We start from the raw sequence: 23,933 nt of genomic DNA, 5'->3' as shown, positions 1-23,933 counted from the left end.
TAACCTTGGAGGGTAATGCCCTCACTCTTGATAGACTTCATTTGGTGGTGTTTGTCATGTGATTCACTATACAGATAGTACAGGGATATCATTCCAGTTACTATGAAATCCCAGTCTGGCTGAATAATCAAGGAAAGAGAAAGAAGCAACAGCTGCATGGAAATGTAACACACACACAAGAGTAGTGGGGCAGCACACCAAACAGGACTGGAAAGGGTGAAGATGGGGGGAAATGATTTGTCAAACATTTCCACACCCTCCATGAAACCCCCCTTTTCAGACCTCAAGTCAAAATTTGAATACCTGGTGCAGTTCTCCTCTCCAAATTTTCATCAAGTAGACTTGAGGGGAATGAATATTTTAGCATGGGTTAAACGATGTAAAAGAAGGAGGTGTGATCTGGAAAAAACACGTTGTCTTCACACTTCTAAAATGAAGTGACTCTTCGGTCAGAAGTGATTGGGGGTGTGTGCAAGTGTGTGTGAGAGAAGCACGTGCGAATTCCACTTCTAAGATCTTACTCTAAGGGAAATGCACACATATTGTGCTGATAAATATTAAGTCACTCAGACAGCTGTTTACAAACGCACAACTCCTCCCTGCCTTTTACAGAAACCTTTCAATTTGCAAAATGCTGGCCGTCCAGAACTACTTTGAGTAGTTAGGTTTAGTACTGTATGGAAATACTAACATCATGCCTTTCCTTTGATGATACGGGAAGTTTACTTGTCTTCTTAGGACCTAAACTGGAAGGTATATATTGGCAATATTACTATTTCCAGCATATGTGATTGCTGCTGACATAAGGTCAGATACATTTGTGGCCTCCCAAAGTTTTTCCCAGACTCATTCCCAGATTGGAACATTCGATTTTGGGTCCTATATTAAGTGTGTACTGCCTTACAGGTGTAACAGGGCCTTTGTTGTATGTTGTAATTTGTACTAGTTGACCTCTTCAGGCTGAAACGCATCAGGTCATATATAGCTCTTTTTTGTGCGTTTGTCACTTTGATGATTTTATGAGGCTTCATTTGGGCCCCCACAAGGTTTTTATCTTTCTCTTTTTTTTTCTTCTCTTTATGATAAGCACGTGTACTTTTGTCTTTAACTACTGCTGTTTTGTTTAACTTCTGGTCCTTACTCATACTCCAAACTTCCTTTGGAGGTTTTTGCTTGATTGGTTTTGTTTCTTTCCCACTCTCTTTTTGGCCCTGGCATTGTCCACAGAAGGTGAACAGCAGCAGATCCAGAACTCTTCTGAGAGGTCTACAAGAGAAATGTAAACCAGACTCAAATCTGTTAGGTTCATTTTTAGGGAATAAGGGTTTTCCAATATGTGCTACTCAGTTGGGTTTTGTAAAGGGATTCATCAAAACACCCTCCATGGCCATGAAGGACCAAACTCTGGCATGCACACACACACCCCTTCCCATGGTGTGGAGTGATCAAGAGGGGATGACCCTCTGCTCACTGCCACCCTCATCTGGACACAGCAGCTGCACCAGCCCAAGCATTACTCTGGAGTCCTAGACAATGGCTATGAATCTCTGCAAGTACGCAGCCACTAACTCCGCAGAATGCCTGACAAACCCAAGGAATTCACAAAGGAATCTCTGTTGGGGTTTATATGTACTATTAGCACAATTAACCACAACGGCCGTTTCCTGAGATGAGACTGAACTTAGAATCAGTAGCTTAGCTTTAAGTTCATCTGCATCAAACTTTTCCCTCTCGTGTTGGGATATATCATCTGGAATATCAAAGTCCAACACATATCTTATCCGTTGAACTCCAAGAGCACACTCAATTCCCATTTTCCATAAAAGGAAGTTATCCCTGCTCAGCTTAGGGATGCTTAACCTGGGGGAATTTTCCATATTGCATACGACCTGTTCAGACGATTGCGACATCATGTTTTCCTCACTAGTTGCAGGTGAAGATGCTGTCCCAGAACCTGCAGGCATTTGCCTCTCTCTGGGTTTCTTAGGTCTGTGCCTCTGACGGGACATCAAAGAGAATCCGTTCCTTTTGTTCCCAAGTAGTCAGCCGGTGACTACAAGCGATGGGAAGGAGTTCCTTCAGATGCAAATTCCTGGAGAATTTACCTGAGCACTTCTCTATGCCTCTCTCTTAGCTAATTACCGCCTTGGATTTTTGCTCGCAGCTGTGAAGCTTTCTGCGGCCCATAGCCTTTTGTTGGGGTTTATATATACTATTAGCAGAGTAACGTGGAGAGAACCACGAATAACAGCCAGGCACACGGTTTAGCTTAAGAAACAAAGTAGTTTACTTTACTAATGAGGAAAAGGTATGACTGGGATTTCTAGAAAACAAAGAAGGACTCAATAATCTCTCCCAGTACTGGAAATTTGTGACCATTTGTGAGTTCTACTGAGCATGTGGAAGACCTTAAGCAGTGTTTTAGAAGGACTATCTGAGTTCATGACCAACATTGCCACGACTCCAGAGAACAGTTGGAAGCAGAGCTTTTTTTTTGTAGCAGGAACTTCTTTGCATATTAGGCCACACCCCCTGATGCAGCCAATTCTCCTGAAGCTTACCATAGGCCCTGTACTTAGAGCCCTGTAAGCTCTTGGAGGATTGGCTACATCAGGGGTGTGTGGCCTAATATGCAAAGGAGCTCCTGCTACAACAAAAGCCCTGGTTGGAAGTATCCAGAAGAAGTCACACCAAGTGCTGATAGAGCTTCTTGTGAGGAGCAGGGCTTTTAGATGTTGGACTGACATCGTGAAGCCAGCAACATATATCTCCTCACACATGTCTTTAATAATCAGGGCACTTGTTATCCAAGCTTTAATGCTTGTTGAAACAACCTGTCTGCTGCCCCGGAGCTGTCCCTGGTCCTGCAGAAGCAAATCCTACTTTCTTTTAACTCTGACATGGCTGCATTCTGCTCCCAGAATCACACACCCTTCTCACCAACTCCTCCTTCCTGCTGCATTCCCACCCAACACCCTCTTGTTATGGGCTTCACCCTGTGCCTTGGGGACCATGCCCTTGTAAAAAGGAGGGTGCAACATTTTATTCAATGAGTGCTTGAAATTCCAAATCAGTACAGCATGGGGGAAAATAAACTTATCTTGCAAAATGGGGAAGGTGGGGGAGAGGCAGAAGAGGCGGGGTGGGAGCTGAAGTCCTCTGCTGCTTTATTTCTCCACCCGATTTGATTTGTCCATTCACTGGCGCAACACGCTGAAATGAAACCAGCTGAGCCTCCTTTGTTCCCCTCATTCTGCCACCTACAAAATGATTATTTAATATATTTCTGTGCCTCTCTCTGTGTGACGCCTGATTGCGCAGAAGCCCGTGCGGCAAGGGCAGCAGCTGAGCTCCGAGGGCAGGCCTCTGCTCTCCCCACCCCAAACAAATCCCCACACGGCCTCAGGAGCCTCAGGGAACAGCAGAGGACTATGGCTCCCATTCAGCCAAAAGCAGCTGCAGAAAGCAAAGCAAAAGGAATTCTAAAGAGAGAGCCAAAGCCGGCAGGGATGGGGCACCCAGAAGCTGGTCTTCAGAGCCAGAAGAATGTGCTTCTCCCTCCCAAAGGGGAAGGATTCGGCCTCGGCAACAGGACTGTGGATATAGAACCCCTGGCTTGGCGCCTCGAACACTTTGCCTTCCCCCCCCCCCACTTGCCCATTCCTGGGAGCTCTCGGCATCCGTCCAGACACAAGGCTTGCCGCCTGCACCGGATCTGTGTTGGCATAAGGGCCTCGCACCCCAGCATGCTAATTCCCTCTATAGACAGGCCCTTACACGAAGCTAAGCCCCTCTTGACAATCTCGCACGTGGTGCCCGGAGCCTTTCAATAGGATCGAGGGGGAGGCAATTTCCATTCCAGCCGAACGCAGGGGCCCTGCTGGCACACCGCATATTGCATTAATACTGTGTAAATAGGATATTAACAGGCCAACCAAACAATTAGGAACTGGTAATTAAAATTCATCTTCCTTCACACTGCAGCGTATTAAAGTACAAACATTTAATTATATGCCTCTTACCTCACTGATCTGCAGAAATGTACAAGAAACACTTATCAATTGCACCTTTAATTATACTTTATGGGTGTTTGCTGGGCCCCAACTGAGGAAGGTGGTAATAGAATCTTGGCTGGGAACTGCAGCCGGGATCCCAAAGGTATGATGGGAGATTTCCAGGGAAGGGAAGATAAAGGGCAAGCATGGGCCAGGACTGAGCCAAGCCGGGACAGGAAGGATGGCGTGTGCTGTCTGAGAAACTAGGCAATGTGGTGTACTGGTTAGTGCATACAACTAGGACCAGAGAGATTGTATTTTCTTCATTTATACCCTGGCTCCTTCCCCAATGGGGAACCAAAGCTTCTTACATCCTTCTTCTCGCTTCCATTTTCTCTTCACAACAGTAGGTGAGGCTGAAAGAGAGCAACTGGGCCGAGGTCACCCAGTGAGTTTCCATGTCAGAGTGAGCATTTGAACCTGGGTTTCACTCCCCTGCTCTGTCTTCTCTGCTCTGCTCTGCATTGAAACAATAGAGGAGGAGGAGAAGAAGAAGAAGAAGAAGAAGAAGAAGAAGAAGAAGAAGAAGACGACTGCAGATTTATACCCCGCCCTTCTCTCTGAATCAGAGACTCAGAGCAGCTCACAATCTCCCATATCTTCTCCTCCCACAACAGACACCCTGTGAGGTGGGTGGGGCTGAGAGGGCTTTCACAGCAGCTGCCCTTTTAAGGACAACTCCTACGAGAGTTATGGCTGCCCCAAGCCCATTCCAGCAGCTGCAAGTGGAGGAGTGGGGAATCAAACCCAGTTCTCCCAGATAAGAGTCTGCTCACATAACCACTATGACTGACCCAAGGCCATTCCAGCTGCTGCAAGTGGAGGAGGGAGGAATCAAACCCGATTCTCCCAGATAAGAGTCCGCTCACTTACCACTATGGCTGCCCCAAGGCCATTCCAGCAGCTGCAAGGGGAGGAGTGGGGAGTCAAACCTGGTTCTCCCAGATAAAAGTCCACTCACTTAACCACTATGGCTGACCCAAGGCCATTCCAGCAGCTGCAAGTGGAGGAGTGGGGAATTAAACCCAGTTCTCCTGGATAAGAGTCCGCGCACTTCACCACTACACCAAACCGGCTTCACTAGCAATGGTACAGAGTCCAAAGTCTCGCTCCGTTGCTGCCTCCGAGCCACAGATAGTGAAAGCTATTCTGCCTCTGAACATGGGAGGTTTAATTCAGGAATGGAGTCTGATGGACTGACTCTCTGCCAGCTGGTCTAATCTCAGTTGAAAGCCGCCAAAGCAAGGCGTCCCCACTTGGCAGGGAGTTCCACCAGTCAGCCCCGCACTGTGTGAATAAGGGCTCCTGACCTTACAGCCTGCCAACTTTGTGCCAGCCTGGCCCCTAACGGAGATCCTGTGGACCCCCACGCCCGCTGACATGGCAGCACCCACTCCAAACCCGTGGGGAGCGAGAGAGAGAAGGAGGGAGGGAGGGAGCCACCTTCCTCTCTCCTGTGCTCCGCTGAGCCGGAACAGTGGCCTGCCAGAGGCCAGGCGCTTTGCTTCAGAGGAGCAATGAAGATATTAAGCAGGGGTTTTGTCTCCGTCCTAGCACCAGACGTAAGCATTATGGATGATTCTATCTGCAGCGGATCTGTTTTTCATTAGCGGCTGGCGGGCCGGCGTAATAGGCCAGATAAAAAGCAGGTGCTTACATCCCTTTTATTGGTCACTATTTGGTGTCATAATCGGGCTGTGATTTATAGGGGTGTCAGAGCCTTGCAACAGTCAAGCAGAGGCGGCAGGAGGTGAGGGAGTGGGGAGAGGGGAATTCAATCTTGCTCTGGACTTAGGGAGACCTTCATGGGGGGGGGGGGGGTTGGAAGGAGGAAAATGGCTGAAGATGGGTCACTCGGAAGGGCAGAAGGAGAGCTGGAGAGACCAGGTGTAGACCCTGATACCTGCCCGAGGGGCCAGTCTGAGGGGCACAATGACAACTGAGGAGTGCAAAGGTCAGGAGGATTCTGGGGTGCCCCATTATTGCTTGCGCTGCTTCTGGATCTTCTTCCTCTGGCCAGCAGGCCTAGTAGCTAGGGATGCTACCAAATTTCACAGACCAGAAAATCCCAGTTTCATTTTTGCTTTTCTCTTGTGCAAACTCAACCTATATTTTGGTACTTCCCTCCCCATTCTATTTAGACAATTGTGTGGCCTTATTTTTGCCTCCATTTTGGCAGAAGAATGCCTTAAAGAAACAAGAAAACACCCTGAAACATCAACAAGGAAAATGGAAAAAGCATCTCAGGCTCACAACAACACTCTTAGAAAAGGAAAGCTCTTGGCTGGGCCCAGTACGCAAACACCGACTTCTCACTCTGAGCGCATTGTGGCAATCTATGCATGTTTCTGGTGTAGCAAGTCACTCCATACCAATTTGATAGGACCAAGCTGATACTGCTCCCCTGGACTTACTGCAGTGTGTGAGGGTTAAAAAGTGGCAACTCTATCCCTTTTTAGAACTCCCCGACATAGAATTTTATGCCAACTGATAAAAATGGCTTTAAAAGTAAAGGCTTTATGAACACATGGATAAGGACCAGTCTATCTAGCAGCTATGCAACCACAGAACCTATTCATACGAAGAATAAAAGAGGCTTGGTACCAGTTCTCTGCTTCACACATTTTTGGACACAACCTGGGTTTGCCACTCAGTAAGGAGCTGTAGCCATTTCCTGCTCCCCTGCCCATTCAACACACACGTGGGTCACATTTGTAAAATCTGTGCACTTAAGTCCCCTGCCAATCGAAGAGGGTCTCTCAGGGAAGTCTGTGTTTTCCGCACAGCCACAGAACCATTGCATGTGGAGCTGTGGGTGTCAACATCATGCACGGATTCCCAACTCGCCTTCAGTACTGCAGGACTCACATCTGCAAGATTCCTCACTCAGTCTCAATATCCTCATTTGGAAGTTGCTTTTCCCTTGCAAAAAACAAACCCGGAAGCCTGCACGGCTGCAGTTTCCTCCCCCCCCCCCATTTCCTCCACAAAAGCTTACACCTTTCTCAACACAGTCTGTGCCTCAGTTGGGGGGGCAGGGGGGAAATTATTGATGAAAGCATTCGTAGCCTTCCTGACTAAACTGAGGCTGCCGTACTTTGGTCACATGACGAGAAGACAAGAGTCACTGGAAAAGTCAATCATGCTAGGAAAAGTTGAACGCAGCAGGAAAAGAGGGAGCCCCGATGTGAGAGGGACGGACCCAACAGAGGAAGTCACGGCTTTCTGTTTGCAAGACCCAAGCTAGATTGCTAATGAGAGGACATCTCAGAGGTCACTCATTCATAATGTCATTGTAAGTCAGAAGTGACTTGACAGCAAATCATCCACAGCCTTCCCTTCCCTCCTTCTGCAGGGCTTCCATTGTGGAATTGTCAGCAGCAACAAAAATAAGGCAGACTCCAAGTGTCAATATGAATAAGCTACAGAATAAACAGAGAATAAAGGGGGGGGGGCAGCTTGTCTCTTTTTGGCATCCTGTGATGGACTCCTTCATCAAGCTAGAGAGAAGAAGAAGATGATATTGGATCTATATCCCACCCTATACCCTGATTCTCAGAGTGGCTCACAATCTCCCTTATCTTCCTCCCCCACAACAGACACTCTGTCAGGTGGGTGGGGCTGAGAGACCTCAGCAGCAGCTGCCCTTTCAAGGACCACTCCTACGAGAGCTATGGCTGCCCCAAGCCCATTCCAGCAGCTGCAAGTGGAGGAGTGGGGAATCAAACCCGGTTCTCCCAGATAAGAGTCCGCTCACTTAACCACTATGGCTGACCCAAGGCCATTCCAGGAGCTCCAAGGGGAGGAGTGGGGAATCAAACCCGGTTCTCCCAGATAAGAGTCCGCACACTTAACCACTATGGCTGACCCAAGGCCATTCCAGCAGGTGCAAGTGGAGTAGGGGGGAATCAAACCCGGTTCTCCTAGATAAGAGTCCGCACACTTAACCACTATGGCTGACCCAAGGCCATTCCAGCAGGTGCAAGTGGAGGAGGGGGAAATCAAACCGGGTTCTCCCAGATAAGAGTCCACACACTTAACCACTATGGCTGACCCAAGGCCATTCCAGCAGGTGCAAGTGGAGGAGTGGGGAATCAAACCCGGTTCTCCTAGATAAGAGTCTGCTCACTTAACCACTATGGCTGACCAAAGGCCATTCCAGCAGCTGCAAGTGGAGGAGGGGGGAATCAAACCCGGTTCTCCCAGATAAGAGTCCTACACCAAACTGGCTCTCTGCCCTTGCTTGGACTCTTCACATCAGTTCTGACTTCTCTAGGAGTGTAACTGGCAGAGAGTAACATCCGAAAGAGGAGTTCTATTTGCCTTTTAATAGGAGGCTGCACATCACATGCCATGGAGGAGGGCTGGATTTGTGTATGTGGGCAGCAGCTTGAGATTATATCCCAGACAAGGGTAATGAACCCACTATTCAAAGAAGAGGCAAGATGTTAAGAGGGAAGGGGAAGCACAGAAGCCCTGCCACAAATCACTGCAGAGAAAGCAAAGGGCTGTGAGCAAGGGGAGGTGAGCAGGTAGGTAGGGTCTCCACCAGAGCTTCTGGCCAGTCCCCACGCACAGCCTGCAGAGCTCTGCAGCAACGACCAAGATCCGTTGCCTTGATATACTGTATTTTATTAGCCAGCAGCGGCCCCCTCCCTGCAAGCTGGGAAGCCATCTACATAAATTATAGATGTAATATTTATCTCCCCACACTGCACAGATGTGAAGAATGTTTAGCGGCGTTTACCCCACTGCAGTAAAGTTTTATTTATAAATTTCACCTCTTTGCTACTGTCAACGTGGCAAGACGAGTGCCGCTATAAAGCCAACAGAGCCTCCCTGGCCACCTCAATAGCACAGGAGCTGGCTGCGAAGGGAGAGATGCCGCACAGAGCCAGTTTGGTGTAGTGGTGAAGTGTGCGGACTCCTGTCTGGGGAAACCGGGTTTGATTCCCTGCTCCTCCACTTGCAGCTGCTAGAATGGCCTTGGGTCAGCCATAGTGGTTAAGTGAGCGGACTCTTATCTGGGAGAACCGGGTTTGATTCCCCACTCCTCCGCTTGCACCTGCTGGAATGGCCTTGGGTCAACCATAGTGGTTAAGTGAGCGGACTCTTATCTGGGAGAACCGGGTTTGATTCCCCACTCCTCCGCTTGCAGCTGCTGGAATGGCCTTGGGTCAGCCATAGTGGTTAAGTGAGCGGACTCTTATCTGGGAGAACCAGGTTTGATTCCCCACTCCTCCGCTTGCACCTGCTGGAATGGCCTTGGGTCAACCATAGTGGTTAAGTGTGCAGACTCTTATCTGAGTGAACCGGGTTTGATTCCCCACTCCTCCACTTGCACCTACTGGAATGGCCTTGGGTCAGCCAGAGCTCTGGCAGAAGTTGTCCTTGAAAGGGCAGCTGCTGTGAGAGCCCTCTCGGCCCCACCCACTTCACAGGGTCTGTTGTGGGGGGAGAAGACATGGGAGATTCAGAGAGAAGGGTGGGGTATAAATCTGCAATTCTTCTTCTTCAACAGCCTCTTTGGGCTGTGGGTTTGCTGTGCTGAAAGGTGACACGTCAGCCCGGAAAAAGCACCCTTCTGAAGCTGAAGGAGTCACCGATGGCTATAAGCTGGGATAGTTAAGTGGAGAGGCAGGCTACCTCAGAATGCTGCTGGAGGGTCGTTGCCCCAGAAGACCCCAAGAACAGGGAGTGAAAGTCACCATCAGGACCAAGGACAAGGCCGATGCTGGGCCTTTCTGTCTGCCTGCGTGTCGGCATCCTCCCTGGTTGCAGTCCGTCTCTTTTTTGTCATTGCTACTGACAGTTCATTGATGCATCTGACACACACAAATAATGATGAACGCATCAGAACATCTGATGGAGGACAGCAGATGGGAAGGCGCAGGAAGCGGAGTGAAAATGAAGACGTCCAGGTTCTCGTCTCTCAAGGGAGACGCCAACCCAAAACCAGGACCCTCCAAGCAAACCCACCACCTGAAAATTCCAGCCCTGATGGGGAAACAAGATGCTGGACTCCATTGCCCCTCCCTCTGCCCCAAAAGTCCCAACAATGAGAGGCAGGTGGCCAGAGCCAGCCTCCCCCCAGCCCCCACTGCTGGGGTCACCTGGGCAGTTGGGGGGGAGCAGCTGTCCTTGGGAGGTGCAACCGGATGAACATTGTTGGGACTGGCCCGCTGCAGGACCCATCCAGTGGAACGCTTCCAATCTGGCTGCTGTCAGGTAAAGTGAAGTCTGGGGCTCTCAGCCAATGGGTTGCAATTAAATCAGAAGAGTTTCTGGCTCAACATTAGGAAGAACTCCCTGACCGTTAGAGCGGTTCCTCAGTGGAACAGGCTTCTTCGGGAGGTGGTGGGCTCTCCTTCCTTGGAGGTTTTTCAACAGAGGCTAGATGGCCATCTGACAGCAATGAAGATCCTGTGAATTTAGGGGGAGGTGTTTGTGAGTTTAGAGCGATTCCTCAGTGGAACAGGCTTCCTCCTCGAGAGGTGGTGGGCTCTCCTTCCTTGGAGGTTTTTCAACAGAGGCTAGATGGCCATCTGACAGCAATGAAGATCCTGTGAATTTAGGGGGAGGTGTTCGTGGGTTTCCTGCATTGTGCAGGGGGTTGGACTAGATGACCCTGGAGGTCCCTTCCAACTCTAGGATTCTAAGGCCTCCCCCTCTACTCGAGCCTCAGAGATGGTCACCTTTCCATTCTGCCCAAAGAAGGAAGTCACTATTGTGCCCCTTTCTGTGTCTTCATTCAGAACCTAAAGAGCAGCTGCCTGAACTGGTGGTCCAACTGGGCCACGTCTGATCCAAAATTAGTGCGACCCTCAAAGCACCTGCTAGGGATTCCTTTGACTTGGCAAGTAAAGAGCTTTCTCGTAGGGTAGTGGGCCCCTTGATGGGCCCACCCACTCTGCTCTCTAGGGCTACCCCTGCAACCACCAGACCCAGCCCGGCATTTTGCAAAGTAGCTTCCCACGTGCTTGCCCACCTCCAGCAAACAGAGCTCCTTTCTAGAGGGCAACAGGACCTGTGAAGAAGAGGCTCACTGAAGGACAGTAAAAGAGCCTGTGAAAAGTCCAGAGTCCGTCCTTATGACACTGCTCCGGCAAGAGCCCAAGAGGCATGGCCTACTGGAGCAAGAGGATCTGGCAGACTCAAAACTGGTGAAGCAGCTTATGGCAACTGGCTGTGCTCCTGGAAGACCTGTAATTACAGAGCACTCTGAGAACCACATGCCAAGGAAGAGGTCTAGGGCATCCTGCTGGCATGGCAGTCAGTCCCCAAAAGGATCCTGCGCATTTGCCTCAAAAGGTAAAGGTAGTCCCCAGTGCAAGCACCAGTCGTTTCCGACTCTGGGATGACGTTGCTTTCACAACGTTTTCACAGCAGATTTTTTATGGGTTGGTTTGCCCTTGCCTTCCTCAGTCCTCTACACTTTCCCCCCTGCAAGCTGGGGACTCCTTTTACGGACCTCGGAAGGATGGAAGGCTGAGTAAACCTCAAGCCGGCTACCTGAACCCAGCTTCCTCTGGGATCAAACTCAGGTCATGAGCAGAGCTTAGGACTGCAGTACTGCAGCTTGACCACTCTGTGCCACGGGGCTCTTGTGCATTTGCCTACAGAACCCTTTATGGCCTCTATACTCCATCCCTTCCTGGCCTCTTCCCCCAGCAGCTTGTCCAGCTGCCTTCCCCATTAATGCAAGCCATGCAGACAGGTCAGCTGAGGCCCTGAATGACCCATCTGTAAATGTGTGATGAGCTCACTATTTGCATATATGCAAATCAGCCTCAATGTCTCTATGCAAGAGGCAGTCCACGCAGCTGAACGGCCTTGTGTCTGGGACAGCATGCAAGAAGAGGAAGTCACCCACCCTCTTTGGGGGCTAGAACCTCACAAGTTTGTACAGGGCAAGGCATGTAGATAGGCAGAGGGACAGAAGCCCAAAAAGCCCAGGGAAAGGACTTCTTGTTGGTTAGAAAAACTCCAACCCTTGTGAACAACGTGCTCAGAGAGCAGTCAACCTCTTTGCAGTGCCCCTTTTCTCTCGGGACAAGCACACCAGATGCTCAAGCTGATGCTTTCCCCCAAAATCTTCAGCAAGCACAAACTCTCAGCCTAGCACATTTTTATCCTGCGCTTCCTCCAAAGGGACTGAGGGCCCCTTGAATGCCAGAATCTGCCTTTTCCTAAGCCAGACACCCCACCCCCATCTCTCAGGGTCAGTCCGGTCTCTTCTGACCAGCAGCCTTCTGACCCTTTTGGCTGGAGATGCTGGCAGGGATGGTGCCTGGGACCTCCTGTGCGCAAAGCAAATGCGCTACCACTGAGCCACACAGCCTCTCTCCCATTGGACGGGGCTCTCCCTTCCCCATCTGCTCCTCGTGACATCGCTTGGTTAGGCCAGATGGCCATCTGGCAGCAAGGCTGATTCTGTGGACTTAGGCAGATCATGGGAAGGAGGGCAGGAGGGGCTGCATCAGTTGTAAGTTCTCATGGCCCCTTCTTACACACCCAGGGAAATGCTGATTGACACTTCGAGGTAAGCCAGAATTTTCTTTCCAGGCCAGTTTGGCCAGGGATCCAGGAGAGGGCCCCCACCCCATCTTCTGGGTGTGGAGCAGGGGTCACTGGGGGTGAGTGGTGGGAGGTATTTGTGAATCTCCTACATTGTACAGAGGGTTGGAATAGATGACTCTGGAACTCCCCTCCAACTCTATGATTTTATGAAGGCCCAGAAAGTTCCATCTTAGAGTGGGGGACACTGAACCTGCATCTCTCAGACTGCGGCTCAATGCAAGAACCACAAGGAAATACTAGCAGTTTCAGGTATATCTGGTTTGGATTCCTTTATTTAAGCTATCTCTGCCCCATTTCTTCCCAACAGACTCAAAAGTGGCGGCATCAACACAGAGGCAGACAGTGGGTGGTAAATGAGCCAGTGTGATGTCATGGTTACAGTGTCAAGCTAGGACCTGGGGGATCCAGGTTCAAATCCCCACTTGTGCTTGGAAGCCTGTTGGGTGACCTTGGGCCAGTCACTTTCCTTTAGGTCAACCTTCCTCGCAGGGTTGTGGAGAGGATAAAATGGAGGCGAAGAGAATGAGGTCAGACACTTTGGGATCCCACTGTGGGGAAAGGCGAGATAGAAATAAATAAATGCTCAGAATTTAACTGATTTCTGGGACGATGGTAACAGAAGTTTTTGTACCTTTCCCATGCAAATCAGAACTATAATAGGAATGTGCAATGAGGAGAAGCGACCAGTCCTCTGTCAGCAGCCATTCCCCCATGGGGAGTTATCTCCCCCCCCCTTCACAGGGCTTTTTTTGTAGCAGGAACTCCTTTGCATATTAGTCCATGCACACCTGCTGTAGCCAATCCTCCTGGAGTTTACAGTAGGCTCTGTACGAAGAGCCCTGTAAGCTCCCAGAGGATTGGCTACATAAGGGGGGTGGGGGGTGGGGCCTAATATGCAAAAGAGTTCCTGCCACAACAAAAAGCTCTGCCCCTTCATAAACATAAGGTTTACTATTTGGGAATAGGAAGAACTGATGGGGAGAGTTCCCATGTGTATGCACACAACACTCACACGCAGAGACAAATGTTACGAGTTCACATTCTGGCACAGGAATTGTAATGGTCCTGAACCACTGTCAATATTCCTCACTGGGCCTTGAGCAGCTCCGGCCAGGTACCCAGCTTCCTGGATGAGTGGGGATTGGAATCCGGGTCAACCCAGTCTTCCTCTGTCTGTCTAACCACTGGGCAATCCTGTCTCTCGTTCACTCTGGCCACTCCTACCAAGCCAAGCTGAAAAGCTCAGGGGGGAAAGGTGCAGGGTCACGCCATCCTCTTCTCCTCCATGTACCTTTTGGGTTGTTGTCCCCCCCCCCCCCCCCGTTCAGCAACAGGAGCCTCTCCTCACATGCACCTCACAGATTTAATCAAGCCGCTTAATTTGCTTGCTGCTCTCTGATTACCTAGCCTACGCCCAGACGGTTCATTTGGGCACCCGCTCGCTCGGCAGTACACATGTAACTCATTCGTGCTAATTATATAAACACCCAAGCTCGGCAATCTGCAGAAATTAGATGCTTCAGCTTGGCAGGGCACAGTGCGTGCTTTGGGGTGGCTTTGCCACGCTCTGAGGGGTCATTCTCCGGGATGGGTGGTGCCCACCTATGTAAGAGTGGAGGCAACCCAGAGGAATACTCAGCAATTGACTCCGAGACCTTTCCAGTCCCAACACCACTCCTTCTGTGAGGGCTCTCAAGGAGGAAGGAAGCAACATCCCCCTCTCTTGACACAAGAATGCAGAACAACCAGAAAGGTTTTCTGCTGGGGCATGGAGACAGGGGACTCCCCATCACTTTGGGGGAAGGACAGTGGCTCAGTGGTTGAGCTAGAGCATCAATCCTCGGCATCTCCAACTGAAATGGGTTCGGGCAAGTAGGCGTGGAAAACCTCACTTGAGACTCTGGAGAGCCGCTGCCAGTCTGAGTAGACAATACTGACTTTGATGGACCGAGGGGGGTCTGGTTCAGTAGAAGGCAGCTTCATATATGTTCATATGTTGGAAGGGATGGTGGCTCAGTGGTAGAGCACCTGCTTGGCAAGCAGAAGGTCCCAGGTTCAATCCCCGGCATCTCCAACTAAAAAGGGTCCAGAAAGTAGGCATGAAAAATCTCAGCTTGAGACCCTGGAGAGCTGATGCCAGTCTGAGTAGTCAATACTGACTCTGATGGACCAAAGAGGGTCTGATTCAGTATAAGGCAGCTTCGTATGTTCATATGTCTTTGCTTAGGGGGGGCTGGTGGCTCAGTGGTAGAGCATCTGCTTGGTCAGCAGAAGGTCCCAGGTTCAGTCCCTGGCATCTCCAACTAAAAAGGGTCCAGGCAAGTAGCTGTGAAAAACCTCAGCTTGAGACCCTGGAGAGCCGCTGCCAGTCTGAGTAGACAAGACTGATGAACTGAGGGTCTGATTCAGTAGAAGGCAGCTTCATATGTGAAGTACTGTGCCCATCAATGGCATTACATAGACACCTCTCTTTGTTCTGGCCAGGTCAAGAGAGGGACTCTTCAAAGGCATCCTAAGGACTGGCCAATCCAGAGCCTCTGCGGGTCCAAGACTGGCCTTTCTCAGAGCAGCTGTGCAAGGAAGCCCCAGCTCCCCTCTGCACTTGGAAGGGCCACCAGGTCAGGGCTGGGGCAGCACATTATGCCAGGGTCTCTTTTAGGCAGTTGCCAGAGGGGCTTTTCTCCCTCCTAGACTCTTCCCTCCTCCACTCAGGCATTTTGGAGTCAGGGCTCGTACGAAGGAGCTGAGGCTGAGAAAAGCAACAGGCAACTGAGGCGGGGGGGAGGGGGGTTGGGGGGGAGGCAAGCTCCCAAAGGGCCCTCGGTCCCAAACTCAGAAATTTTCTGGAAGACACCCAGCAGGCCCTGCCCCAGATGAGGGAACCCGTGGAGGGTCTCTGAGAAAGAACGAGACTGGGCTAAGAAGTCCCACCCAGGGAACACCTTCACTTATTTGGTGGGGGGGAGGTGTGATCAGGACGTCCCAAGTGCAACAGGCACATTTCCTGTTGTGTGTTGTGCAGCCAAAGATGGAAGGCCAGATCCTGGGGGCTCTACTTAACTGTCCGGCCCCATGACCCTTCTGCCTCTGGGCATTCCCAGTCAACTTAAGGAGTTCTGCTGCCAAGTCCACTTGCTGGTTCTTGTTTGGATCCTGGGAGCTTCTGGGGACAGGTTATGGGGAGGGGGGAGCACTGTGCAACACTATGGTAAATACCACAGAGACTGGGGAAATTCCTAGAGTGTTATGAAAGTGACATTCGGAAGTGACATCACTGCATCAGCTACATAGGTCTTGCTAGTCCTCAGGTCTGGGTGGGGATCACCTAATTTTTGAGGCTCATCCTCACCACCAGCCAGCTGGCCAGCAGGGGAAAGCCCTGCCCCAACAGCCACCATGTGCATTCAAATCTCAGCACGTTTAGAAGAGGCTTGCAACTGTTGGTGGTTCTGAATGTGTGTGTGCCTTTAAATCTCATCAAGAGGAAAGCTGCAAGGAGGCAGGGTGAGCAGACAGAGCCACGTGGCTCTCAGTCCCTCTGTTTGGAGGAAAACTTCACCCCCTGGACAGTCCTTTCATTTTCCTATTAGTGTGAGGATATTGGTTGAAATACAGCAGATTACATTCAGCAATGTGAGTAAATTGCCCCAGTGAGATCACAGAAGGGTGTGCTTGCTAACTGTGCTTATTTTGGCTGCTTTGTTTTTTTTTTTTTTTTTTTTAATGTCCAAAAACTTTTTTATTGAATTTAGTAAACATGTCCAAAAACTTTTTTATTGAATTTAGTAAACATACAAATAAAGCAATCAAATGACTGTGTGTGTGTTCACTTTCATTTAGTGGAAATATAGCTGCTGGGGAATGAGGAAATGAAGACTGTATTCAGGGGAACTGTACTGCTATATTTTTTTTTTATTTTAGAGAATGGGAAAGTCTCCTGGCTCCACCGCCAAAGTCTCCCAGCTCCACTCTCAAAGTCTTCAGATATTTTCTGTTTGGCCTGGCAACCTTACAGCTATATCATGCCCAACCCTCTTTTCTCCCACTGTTGACAGCAGCCAAGAGTATGGGGGGGAGTGAGAGGCAGACCACAGCAGCAGGCAACGTTCTAAGGCTGCATCCAGCCTCAGGGTCTCGTTGCCGGACAGACAGAGCAGCCTGGAAGCGAGGACTGGAGGCCCACACACCAGGGCTTCTTCTTGCTCAGTGTATCAAATCCCGTTGGCTCATCTCACCAGAGGACTTGCTGTACTTTCAGTGCCAGGGTTTGCAGCCTTTTCAAAATATGGTGCGATAGTTTCCCTTTGCAATAGTGTCATTTCCAATGTAGCCAGGGTTACTTTTAATGCAAGGGCTGGACAGAAGGCTTCAAAATAAAACAGCAACCAAGAAGAGGAGGCGGAAGGAGGGGCCCCCGCCAGCTGAAAGTTGGAGACGGAGAGGATACCTTTTGCTTCAGCTGATGAATTTTTAGGAAATCCAATTATTGCCGCATATTGATGGGACCCATCTCATTTGGAAGTATCGATCCTTTTTTCTCTTGATATTGCTATATTTAATGCTCGGCCTTAGCATCAATTCAGCAACACCACAACCAGAAGTTCACAGGCCTCTTTCAAAATTCACCCCCAAGATACACAGGCCAATCCTCTTGGAAGAAACCTGTCCTATTAAGGAGGCACTTGGAAAGAGCTGGGAGGGGGAGAAAAAACACACACACGGACATGCCCAGCCTATCGTGGAAGCTTCCTTAACATTGGAATCGCTATAAATGGAAGCGTTTCTCAGACAGACTCATTTACATGAGAGCTGCGAAATGTCAGCTGCCCAAGAGTTTGCCAAGACAAAAGACACGCCGTCGATTCAAGTCCAGCATTTCTCACTTGCGTGCTCTAGCTGGCGTTGCCACCCACAGAACTCTGGGAGGAAGAAGAGCAGCTTCTGGCAAAGAGAGGCCCTGGCATGACATGCCACCACCCAATCTGTGCCACCCCCCCCCCCCCAGCCACAATCTCATTGCCCTGTGAAAGGGGGGAGGGACCCAGGAGATTCCCAGTTCAGCCCTGGAGTCTCCTGGGAGTTCCAGGAAAGACCTGCCTGTGTTGTAGGGCCAGGGGAGCCCCAAACACCACCCCGCAGCTGTGGGCTGAGAAGACCTTGAGATCTCGAGGGGAAGATGCAAGGGCATCAGGAGCATCAGCCTTAAGTGCGAACAGGCGCCCAGTCAACTCCCTGCCCCTCTTATTTGTCTCAAATGATGCTGAGCTGAATACCAATGATGATATACTGTGCAGCAAACATCCCCTGCCTGCTCCAGCCACCAGCACCATCTTGACAACCGGCCAAGAGAGTTTCCCTCCCCTCCCCTTTGCCATAAAACCCTGGCCGGGCCCCAGAAACTCTTTGCCACTTTGCATTAGCAGAGGCTTCCAAGGTGACAAGGTTAATTCCTTTACACACAGAAGTCAGCAGTCACCCAGGGAGAATCTGGAACATGCCCAGGTGGCTTAAGGTACCGGCTCCATCTCATGTCCCTCCTCAGCACCCCCACAGCTCAGGGGCTGAGCGCCTCCTGGGCATGCAGAAGGCCCCCTCCTCAACATGGCTAGTTCATGGACCTCAGATGCCACAAGAGTCCATTCACTGCCCGGGCCCTTTGAGACTTGTGGCCAGCTGGAGGGGACAATGCTGGGTTAGGTGGGCCAGGGGACCAAGCAGTTTCTGGACAGAAGGCACCCCCCCACACACACTGCTTGGCATGTGGGAAGTTGCTTCCCAGAAGCCCCAGCTAAAAGGAATCCCATTTGCACTGCATGCTGGGAAAGGCAGAGACCTTGGTTTGACTCTACAAGGCAGCTTTGCGGAGTCATTTGTGAGGAGGAGCCGTGACTCAGGGGCGGAGCATCCGCTTGGTATGCAAAAGGTCGCAGGGTCTATCCCCAGTATCTCCCCTTAAAAAGGAGCAGGCAGGAGGTGATGGGAAAGACCTCTGCCTGAGACCTGGGAAGCTGCTGCCAATCTGAGTAGAATCACAGAGTTGGAAGGTTACCCCCCAGGGTCATCTAGTCCAACCCCCTGCACAATGCAGGAAACTTACAAGCACCTCTCCCTTAATTCACAGGATCAGCCTTGAAGAGAGGATGGAGGAAAAGTAGAAATTTAGCAGTTCTGCTCTCTCTTCATTGCCTCTTACAATTTCACTTTCCTGCCCTCACAACAGGCCTGCCATTTCCATGCTCTTTTTCTTCCTTCCTTCCTTCCTTCCTTCCTTCCTTCCTTCCTTCCTTCCTTCCTTCCTTCCTTCCTTCCTTCCTTCCTTCCTTCCTTCCTTCCTTCATTGTTTTTAGCATCTTTGGCCAGCCTAAGCTCATGCTGAGCTTTAGCTTTCCTAACTCTTTCTCTACAAGCACTGGAGATGTGTTTATATTCATCCTTGGTTATAAGACCCTCCTTCCATTCCTAAATGCAGGGGTTCTTTTGAGCAGGAGTGCACAGGAACACAGTTCTGGCTAGCTTGGGGTCAGGAGGTGTGGCCTAATACGCAAATGAGTTCCTGTTGGGCTTTTTCTACCGAAAAAACCCTGTGTGAAACAATGCTGATGTCAGGAGGTGTGGCCTAATATGCAAATGAATTCCTATTTTGCTTTTTCTACAACCCCCCCCCCCGCCTAAATGAGTCTTTTTTTATTTCTCAAGTAGACAAGACTGACCTTGATGGGACAAGTGGGGAGTGGGGGGGGGTCTGCATCAGTAGAAGGCAGCTTCATATGTTCAAATGCAGCAACTTGGAAACCTCGAGGCAGCACCAACCTCTTCAGCCTTCTCTGCCCCAAGCCTGACTTTTACCCGCTCTCCCTTCTTCCCCTTCCTGCCATTCATCTCACCACTTTGGACTGACCTCCAATGCAGACTTGCTCCCTGGAAAGCCCGTCCTTCCTTCACCACCCTCCTCCTCCCGAAACCGATTTGCACCCTGTGATTAATAATCCCGTCCCTTTCTCCGTAATGCTGCGCCGCTAATAAGATTAAAACATATCTCTCTTTTACAGCACCGATCCATATTGCTGATTTACCGTTCCTTTTCAGATGTTACAGAAACAGATGAGTGGAGCGGCCGCCTTAATCCTTCTCCGAGCCACCAAAGGAATAACACCTAATTAATACCTTTCTGTCTCCCCATTTTGCCCAGCTAGAAAATGGTTCTCCAATATCTGCAGGGTCACTTGGCCATTGGTCCCTACAGCCTGTGCATGGGCCCTTTGACCTGACCGTCAGTGGTATTCTCCAGGGAATGGGCAGTATTCAGTGGTTTTCTGCTGTTGGTGGAGCAGACCAGGGGACCCAAGCGAACCCTGACAAAACATTATTGAGTTAAATGTAAAATATTATCATTTGCCTCGGAAGTACAGAAGCTTTACGCAGTATCCCTGATCCGCCACATTTCCCGGTTAAGGGAAAAATGCTGCTCAAAGTACAAAAACGATCTGATTCCAATGGTTACAAGAGAAAGAAATTTTACATCTTAATGACATATTCAGGTAGGAACATTTAACTTATTGTTAATAGATTAACTTCAAGAAGGTTAACTTGCTACAGCTCCAAGCCTAAGGGAAAGAGAGGTCCTATATAAGATATGAACATATGAAGCTACCTTCTATTGAATCAGACCCTTGGCCCATCAAAGTCAGTCTTGTCTACTCAGACTGGCAGCGGCTCTCCAGGGTCTCAAGCTGAGGTTTTTCATGCCTACTTGCCTGGACCCTTTTTTGGAGATGCCAGGGATTGAACCTGGGACCTTCTGCTTACCAAGCAGATGCTCTACCAATGAGCCACCGTCCCTCCCCTGAAAACACAAAAGGGAAGCAACAGCCAAAGAGGCTGAACATCTAACCAATGAGAGGGTTGGTATCAACTGCCAAGTGAGAGGATTCTCTTAACCGGGGCTTTTTTTTGTAACAGGAACTCCTTTGCATATTAGGCCACACACCCATGATGTAGCCAATCCTCCTGGAGCTTACAAGGCTTTTCTTACAGGGCCTACTGTAAGCTCTTGGAGGACTGGCTACATCAGGGGTGTGTGGCCTAATATGCAAAGGAGCTCCTGCTACAGAAAACGCCATGGGTGGGTGGATGAACATATATGAACATATGAAGCTGCCTTCTACTGAATCAGACCCTCAGTCCATCAAAGTCAGTATTGCCTATTCAGACTGGCAGCAGCTCTCCAGGGTCTCAAGCGGAGGTTTTTCACGCCTATTTGCCTGGACCCTTTTTTGTTGGATATGCTGGGACCTTCTGCTTTTGTTGGAGATTGAACCTGGGACCTTCTGCTTACCAAGCAGATGCTCTACCACTGAACCACCAAGCCTCCCTTTTTCTTACAGGGCCTACTGTAAGCTCCAGGAGGATTGGCTACATCAGGATGGATGGATGGGAAAAATTCTCCCACAGATGGATGCAGGGCATTTTTGTAGCAAGAACTCCTCTGCATATTAGGTCACACCCCCTGATGTAGCCAATCCTGCAAGAGCTTACAGGGCTTTTCTTACAGGGTCTACTGTCAGCTCCAGGGGAATTGGCTACATCAGGGGGTGTGGCCTAATATGCAAAGGAGTTCCTGCTGCAAAAAAAGCCCACCTCAAAATGCCCTCCAGAAAGGGCAGCCAATCTCCTGCCCCCTGGCACCCTTGCCCTCTATAACCCTAGATTTCAGGGAGAAGAAGAGCATGCGGCTGTGAGTCAGCAGCAAAGGGAGCCATCCTCTGTTCATGCTCAGAAGCTCTCAGTCTCCCCCCCCCCCCTGAGTTCATCACTGCACAGAGTTCAGGCTCCGCTTCTGGGTCCCTGGCTTGGACCAAAGGCCAGAGGCGGCTGCAGCTTTAAAAGCACCGGGCGGGGGAGGTAGCGCCCGCCCGTCTGATGAATGTGGCAGGGGAAAGCTGACACACTGCTTTTAATAAAACATAACGAAGCGTGGAATCGTAAAATATTTCCTTTAATTCAGTGCTCCCGTGAGGAAGGGTAATAGCGGCTTGGTAATGCGCGAGGCACTTTGGCGGGGAGAGATGAGACGCTTGTTTGCAGAAGGGGAGTCCTTTTAAAAACACAAACAAGGCTGGGCTGGAAGGGCTCTGCAGGGTGCACCCAAAGCTCATTTACACTCCCCCTTTTTTCTAAGGGCAATTCAAGGCTGCAAAAGAATCAAGTGCACCTCCAATTCCAACTGCCCCCCCCCCCACAGCAGGAGATTCTTGGCAAACCTTCCTATCCCCACAAAACAGGCTGACTTTTCAAGGGCTTATAATGCCAGCCCAGGCACAGAAGATGTAGGAACCTGTCTTTACAGGGGTGGGGGTAGTGGGGGGTGCTAAATCCAAAGGCTGAATGGATGGATGGGCATTAGAACACCCCCACTCTGACTGCGGGTCTCCCTGGTGAGAAACAAAGCTAGGAATCTTTTTTATTGTTTTGCACCAGTTTCTCTTTCCCTTTGTCAATTTTTCCCTGTTCCCCTAACACTTCAGTTGCATACAAATGGCGTTGAATAAAGAAAAGAATCACCAACCACAGCAGTGCAAAAGAAAGAGGACCAAATATCACACCACACATGACAACAACATTGAAGAGACACAACAAGGGTTTACTGCCTCCTCCTCTCTTTCCTTTCGAACCCAGCCAGCCCTGGAAAATAAGCCAGTTAATCCATGAAAGAGTCATGGGGCTTGTCTGTGGAGGAGGATGCCCACTGCATCTCTGCATGCTTTGCTGCTCCCTCCAATGAACTTCTGCTTGGGGATGGTAATTCTGCTTCACTTGGCATGAGGCATTAGGGAATGCTCTGGCTGCTCCTGATTCAGAGATGCGGCTGTTTCCTGTCTTCAGAGGAGGACACCTAATGCACTCTCCAAGGGAAACCGAGTCAGGCACACAATACGCCTTCAAGTGATGCTGCCTCAGAGTCTTTTTGCTGGGAGATGCTGGGAACGGTCTGTGTGCAAAGGAAGCCGAGGGCTGGGATCTACAGCAAAAACATGGGGTTTGTCAACTCCAATACGTACCACCTCATAATCTTAAGGACTTATTTATTTACAATATTTCTGTCCTATCTTATCTCCAGGCAACAGCAGACAACATTGTATAAAGCAACCAGGGAGATTTAACAGCAGTAAAAGCACAAAGCCCTAACCGAGATGGCCCAGGCAATCTCCTCAGCCCACAGAAGCTAAGCAGGGTCGTAGAATCATAGAGCTGGAAGGGACCTCCAGGGTCATCTAGTCCAGCCCCCTGCACAATGCAGGAAATTCGCAAGTCCTCCTCTCCGCAAACGCACACACATCCCCAGATCCCTCATCTAGGCCCATGAAATGGCAAAAACCTCCAGGATCCCTGGCCAAACCGGCCTGGAGAAAAATTGCTGACTGACCCCAAAGTGGCAACCAGCATTTCCCTGGGTTTGTAAGATAGGGCTGATGCAATCCTTCCCACCTTCCTTCTCATGATGATGAAGAAGAAGAAGATATTGGATTTATATCCTGCCCTACACTCCGAAGAGTCTCAGAGCGGCTCACAATCTCCTTTATCTTCCTCCCCCACAACAGACACCCTGTGAGGTGGGTGGGGCTGGAGAGGGCTCCCACAGCAGCTGCCCTTTCAAGGACAACCTCTGCCAGAGCTATGGCTGACCCAAGGCCATTCCAGCAGGTGCAAGTGGAGGAGTGGGGAATCAAACCCGGTTCTCCCAGATAAGAGTCCGCACACTTAACCACTACACCAAACTGGCTCTCAGGCTCTGCATTGCTATCTGATGGCCATCCAGCCTCTGTTTAAAAACCTCCAAGGAAGGAGAGCCCACCACCTCCCGAGGAAGCCTGTTCCACTGAGGAACCGCTCTAATGGTCAGGAAGTTCTTCCTAATGTTAAGCTGAAAACTCTTTTGATTTAATTTCAATCTGCTGGTTCTGGCCCTACCTTCCGGGGCCACAGAAAACAATTCCACACCATCCTCTAGATGACAGCCCTTCAAGGACTTGAAGATGGTGATCCTGTCACCTCTCAGCTGCCTCCTCTCCAGGCTAAACATCCCCAGCTCCTTCAACCTTTCCTCATAAGACTTGGTCTCCAGACCCTTCACCGTCGCCCTCCTCTGGACCTGTTCCAGCTTGTCTAGATCCTTCTTAAATTGTGGTGCCCAAAACTGAACACAATGCGCCAGGTGAGGTCTATTCAGAGCAGAGTAAAGCGATACTATCCCTTCATGTCATCTGGACACTATACTTCTGTTGATACAGCCCAAGATTG

Source organism: Heteronotia binoei, chromosome 18, assembly GCF_032191835.1.
Source record: "Heteronotia binoei isolate CCM8104 ecotype False Entrance Well chromosome 18, APGP_CSIRO_Hbin_v1, whole genome shotgun sequence".
NCBI classification, from domain to species: domain Eukaryota; kingdom Metazoa; phylum Chordata; class Lepidosauria; order Squamata; family Gekkonidae; genus Heteronotia; species Heteronotia binoei.
The sequence above is the reverse complement of the archived record's forward strand: the minus strand, read 5'-3'. Positions refer to the sequence as shown.